We start from the raw sequence: 6,319 nt of genomic DNA on the forward strand, positions 1-6,319 counted from the left end.
CGAATTTCATGCACGTCAGATTGATTTGAGCTCATCAATCCCTCCGAGTCTCCTGACACTTTCTTCTTTGCTATTCTTCAATGGCTTTCTCAGATGATGTGTTGAGGTGGCATAATTGACACTGTTTGGTGTTTTTAGACCCGATTACACTCATAATGGATGCAGAATTGCTCTCAGTCCCTGCAAATATTGATAAACAGGCAGAGTACAAACTTATGTTAGCTTCTTGTGGTCTGGGAATTGGTAATCGATTCACGGAGTGGGTATAGGCGGTGAACAGAAAGCAAGAAGCATAGTCTTCAGGAATCACAGGTTTAGAGTTTCTTGAGCAACATAAATAAATTAATAGAAAAACTATGTAGTATTAGATGGAAATATGCTGTCAAAACATTAATGTCTTAGAAAGAATACTCAACTTATATTGCAAAGTTCTCAAATTGAAGAAGAAAAATAGTACTGCCATTCTAAAATCAATATGGAGAAAAACTAGTATTCATTCATCATTAAGAAGAAGGATACAATGAGAGACTAGTATATAAATACAACACGAGTGAATCTAGCTAACAAACTACTAACTAACTAAATTTAAGAATAATCGAAAATCATAACAAACAGCATATTAGTACAGAAAAAAAACAAAAAAAGCAAAACTATACAGAAAAGACAAAAAAGGGATTGTTGGTGACCCGGAGGACAGCAATGCAACCTCGAAGCAAGCGATCTGGGTATAACCCGCGATCTCCCGGACTCACTTTGTTGAATAGGTTTCGGATATAGCATGCATCGTTCACCTTAGAACTTTCTGCGCCAAGTTGAGTTTTCCATCTCTTGACACCAAAATGTCATGGTAAGCATACAATGTTATCCATGTAGTTTCTTGTCAATTTCTTTAACCAGCTGCCCTCTCATATATGTAGGTTGTTTGTAAGTTTTAAATTTGACTTGAGATATCAGTTGAGCAATAACTACAGTAAGTCAATAACATCATCTAAAACATGATTAAAATAAGGGAAAAAATTGCATAATATCCATGTGTTATGCTAAAATTGCACAAAATTTACCTGTGTTAAATAAATAGCCATAAAAGATCTTATGAGTTTTGAAACCCTGCAAAAAAGACCCTCTACGTCCAAAACTAACGGAAGGTGCTGTACACGTGGTGGAAATGAGGGTAGAGCTTTTTTTTTTTTTTATCCTATTTCAGTTTTTTTGGAAGTGCAATTGTAAAAAATACACTTCTCCTTCATCATATATACAACTTAACATCCCCTCACAAACATACTACAAAAATAGGATTTTAAGTGAGCAAATTTTCAATTTGTTCCTTTTGTTTGAATATAAATAAAAATCATATATTATAATAATTTAATTTATTATTTTTTCATATTTATTTATAAAATATACTAAATCAATATAATAATCCTACAATTATATAAGATTTTTTAACTTTTATAAAATGTTATACTATTAATCAAATTAAACTGTTATTTAATTTAAATGTATTTTAATATTTAATTATAAAATATACTAAATAAATATAAAAATACCTAAAATTTATATCAATTTTTTTAACTTATATAAAATATTATATTAAAACTATTATTTCTGATCTCATGTTGCTTTTGAGCAGTATGTGTAGTTGGATTACCTTGAAGGTCCTTTTCTATTTCTTTTTTATTTTTCTTTTTAAGGAATTGAAGGCACTTTTCTGAATTAGATAAATTGCAAGTACAAATTGCAGGAATTGAATTGCAGGCGAAGAAAAAAGAAGAGGAGGAAGGAGAAAAGGAGGAGGAGGAGTCACCATCATTCAGATGATGATTCTTCTGATGATTCTGCTAATATGCGGCATAAAGGGAGGAGCAGGAAGACATATTCAGACTCTGATTTCGACGTCAGTACTTCAAATGATTCGCGAGTGGTAGGGGCAAGAAGCGGTCTGAGAAGAAGAGCATGAAATATCGCCATGAAGAGGACTAGCTTCTACAGTGGGTGATATGTCTTGTGCTTTTAAGGTTCCTCTAAACTGTTGCTAAGTGTGCCCCATTCAATCTTTAATCTGGTGGTTGATGAGTTTCTTGATGTAATGTATCATTTTAATTGCTTTGTTCATCTGGTTGTAAAAATTCTGATATTTACTGAGTATTCTATGTGTGATTCCGACATGTAATTGGTGTTGTTAGTTGATATTGCAGTAATGCTTTGAAATTTTATTGAGTTTAAAATTTTTTTACTTGTTGGTTGCTATTCGATGCTTTGGAGGAAGCCTGCCTGTGGACATCAAGAAGAGCTTAACTATTGCTGCTCTTTTGAACCCAGTGCTATTATTGGAGCAAAGAAGGTTGCAGCATTTCCTAGTGTATTTTATATATGTAATTGTATTAGGGCAATGACTTTGTGATTAACATTATCTAGTTTCTAGATCAACTTCTCTGAAAATCATGATCTGGTGTAGCAGGGTTCTATTAACATCATGATGTCAAAGAATATATTTTTATATATTCTAATCAGCTACTGGATTTCTTTTTCAATTTTATCGACCACAAACTTGAGATGTTTTGCTGAATGATGCCCCCTCCTTATTCCGGCTTTTTCATTTCCTTGTCTGTGTGTCTTTTTTTTGTGTGTATGTGTGTGTGCGGGGTGTGTGTGTGTGTGTGCGTGGTGTATGTGTGTTTGTGTGTGTGCGTATGCGGTGGGTGTGTGTGGGGGGGTGTGTGTGGAAGGGGTGTGCTTGTGTGTATGTGTGTGTCACGGTAGAATATGTTTTACTTCTATTTTGAACATAGAAGAAGTGAGATATTTCTTTTATCTTATGCGCCAACGAATGAATGCCATCTGCGTTATGTTACATTTATCATTCTCCTGCACAACCCTTTTTCTCGTGCAGGATGTCACCATAGTTTCGCAATATTTTATGCTCATTATGGGTATTGTGTGTCTTTGTAGTCTATTTATGTCCTTTGCAATATTTTTGTGTGCTTGCATAGATGTGTATTCTCATTTTTGTTTACCTAATATGAAAGAGTATTTATTGAAATGAATAGCAATAATAGGACAGGACAGAGTGCATTGTCCCTCTTCTTTTCCCTTTCAATATATCTCGTTAGCAAGAGTGGTCTTGGATTGATTTACTTTACTAGAGGAGATATAGTGTGAGAAAATTTTTGGATGATTGATAAAATCTAATAAATACCTTGGGTGGTTATGATCTGCTAACATATTCTTAAATTGGTTGCCAGCGGCCGCTACAAAATATTGCAGTTTTGAACTCTGAGTTTGGCGTGTTTAGCCATTTTGATTCCCTTCCTGCTATTAGCGGTCTCCATAATTTCATCCTTGAATCACATAGTAGTTTCTGTAGCAACACCTTGATTTTTGGTTACCCGGAAGGAAGAGGGAGAATAGTCCTTTTGCGTAGGAACAATTAATCAATTATATATGTTGTAGCTGATGCTTGACTCATACTTGTGCTTACATGTGGCATACTGTTTATCGGGTAAAGAACTAATCATTCACCTGCCCAAGTTCAATTCATTTTTCCCTTTCTATGAACTAGTAAAGGGTCTGTTATTTTTCTGCCTTCAAGTACTTATGGGCAGTTTCATACATATTTGAGTGGTAACAGTTTCCTAGTAATGTGGTTTTGGTATTACAGAAATCAAGATATTAGGCCTATAAGTCGTTGGTAGTTCAGATGATTCGCGAGTGGTAGGGGCAAGAAGCGGTCTGAGAAGAAGAGCAGGAAACATCGCCATGAAGAGGACTAGCTTCTGCAGTGGGTGATATGTCTTGTGCTTTTAAGGTTCCTCTAAACTGCTGCTAAGTGTGCCCTATTCAATCTTTAATCTGGTGGTTGATGAGCTTCTTGATGAAAGCTACTTTAGCTTAGTGGACAATGCATTAGTATAGTGCATTTGCTGTTTTTCAGTTTGATATAATGTATCATTTTAATTCCTTTGTTCTTCTGGTTTTAAAAATTCTGATATTTACTGAGTATTCTATGTGTGATTCCGATATGTGATTGGTCTTGTTATTTGAAATATTGCAGTAATGCTTTGAATTTTATTGAGTTTAAAGTTGTTTTACTTGTTGGTTGCTATTCGATGCTTTGGGGGAAGCCTGCCTATGGGCATCAAGAAGAGCTTAACTATTGCTGCTCTTTTGAACCCAATGCTATTATTAGAGCAAAGAAGGTTGCAACATTTCCCAGTGTGTTTTATATATGTAATTGTATTAGGGCAATGATTTTGTGATTGATATTATTTAGTTTCTGGATCAACCTCTTTGAAAATCATGATTGGTGTAGCAGGTTTCTATTGAGATCATGATGTCAAGAAATATATTTTTATATATTCTAATCAGCTACTGCATTTCTTTTTCAATTTTTTCGACCATAAACTTGAGAAGTTTTGCTGAATGATGCCCCCTCCTTATTCCAACTTTTTCATTTTTTTTTGTCTGTGCATTTTTTTTGTGTGTGTGTATGTGTGTGTGTGGGGTGTGGGGGGGGGGGGGGGGGGGGTTGGTGTGTGTGTGTGTTTGTGGGTGCGCAGGGTGGGGGGGGGGTGTGTGCGGTGTGTGTGTGTGTTTGTGGGTGCGCGTGTGCGGTGGGGGTGTGTGTTTAATGTGTGTGTGTGAGTGTGTGTGGGAGGGGTGTGGGGTGTGTGTGTGTGTGTCACAGTAGAACATGTTTTACTTCCATTTTGAACATAGAAGAAGTGAGATGTTGCTTTTATCTTCTGCGCCAACGAATGACATTTACGTCTTGTTACATTTGTCATTCTTCTTCAATTTTTAAGTCTTCATTTCTATCTACACAACCCTTTTTCTCGTGCAGGATGTCACCATAGTTTCACAACATTTTATGCTCATTACAGGTCTTGTGTGTCTTTGTGGTCTATTTATGTCCTTTGCAATATTTTTGTGTGCTTGCATAGATGTGTATTCTCATTTTTGTTTACCTGATATGAAAGAGTATTTATTGAAATGAAGAGCAATAACAGGACAGGAGAGAGTGCATTGTCCCTCTTCTTTTTCCCTTTCAATATATCTCATTAGCAAAAGTGGTCTTGAATTGATTTACTTTACTAGAGAAGATATAGTGTGAGAAAATGTGTAGATGATTGATAAAATCTGATAAATGCCTTGGGTGGTTATGATCTGCTAACCAATTCTTAAATTGGTTGCCAGCGACCACTACAAAATGTTGTAGTTTTAAACCCTGAGTTTGGTGTGTTTAGCCATTTTGATTTCCTTCCTGCTATTAGCGGTCTCTATAATTTTCAACCTTGAATCACATGGTAGTTTCTGTAGCATCACCTTGATTTTTGGGTACCCGCATGGAAGAGGGAGGATGGTCCTCTTGCTCAGGAACAATTAGTCAGTTATATATGTTGTAGCTGATACTTGACTCATGCTTGTGCTTACATGTGGCTTATATAAAATATTATGTTAAAACTATTAATATATATTTAAATTAAGCTCTTCTTGACTCATGCTTGTGCTTTCATTTCTTGAAGTGATAAGTGGACTTGGGCAGTTGCATCATTCACTGATTTAGGAAAATTTTAACTCTAGTCGAGTTTGGTCGAATTTAAATCAGTTTTGTGGTAAGTACAATACATTTGTAATGTGATTAATGTACATTTTAAGAAAAGTAAAAAATCACATAGCAAAAATATCACATTTACTCTATGGTTGGCTTGTTCTATCCCAACCTAGTCTAGATTAGGGAGTATTTGCAAAAATTTCTATTTTAACTAAGTCATTTTTGTAGAAAAAGTTAGAAATTGTAGCAGAATCAAAAGTGGGTAGTGTTTTTTTTTAAAAAAAAAAGTGAAAATAGATAGAAGCTAAATTGGATAGTGTTTGGAGAAAAATCACTTTTAAAATCTATATCTATATCTATATTATATATAAAAGTATGAACTCTCTAGGTGCTTGTTCTTTATTGAGAAAAGACACTTATACTCTTACTTAAATATTTTTTTAATAATAAATTAGAATTCATTATTAATGAATGATTAATTCTATAAAAAAAGATAATTTAATAGTTCTAATACCTATAAACCACTTAGACCATGAAAAATATATCAAAGTAGTTGAGAGGAATTAGAACTACTATATAATTTCCCTTTTAATTATAACTTTGTATTTTTTGTGACTACCTTTTATTTATTCATCAATTTATATGATTTCTTCTTAAAAATAATGAACAATCAGTATATGAATAAATTTTAAAACATTTAAAAATAAAAAGATATCAATGAAAGAATACCAAAAAAAAAGTATGTATAATTAATATTACTAAAATAAG

This window comes from Sesamum indicum, linkage group LG6 (genome assembly GCF_000512975.1).
Source record: "Sesamum indicum cultivar Zhongzhi No. 13 linkage group LG6, S_indicum_v1.0, whole genome shotgun sequence".
Lineage (NCBI taxonomy): Eukaryota > Viridiplantae > Streptophyta > Magnoliopsida > Lamiales > Pedaliaceae > Sesamum > Sesamum indicum.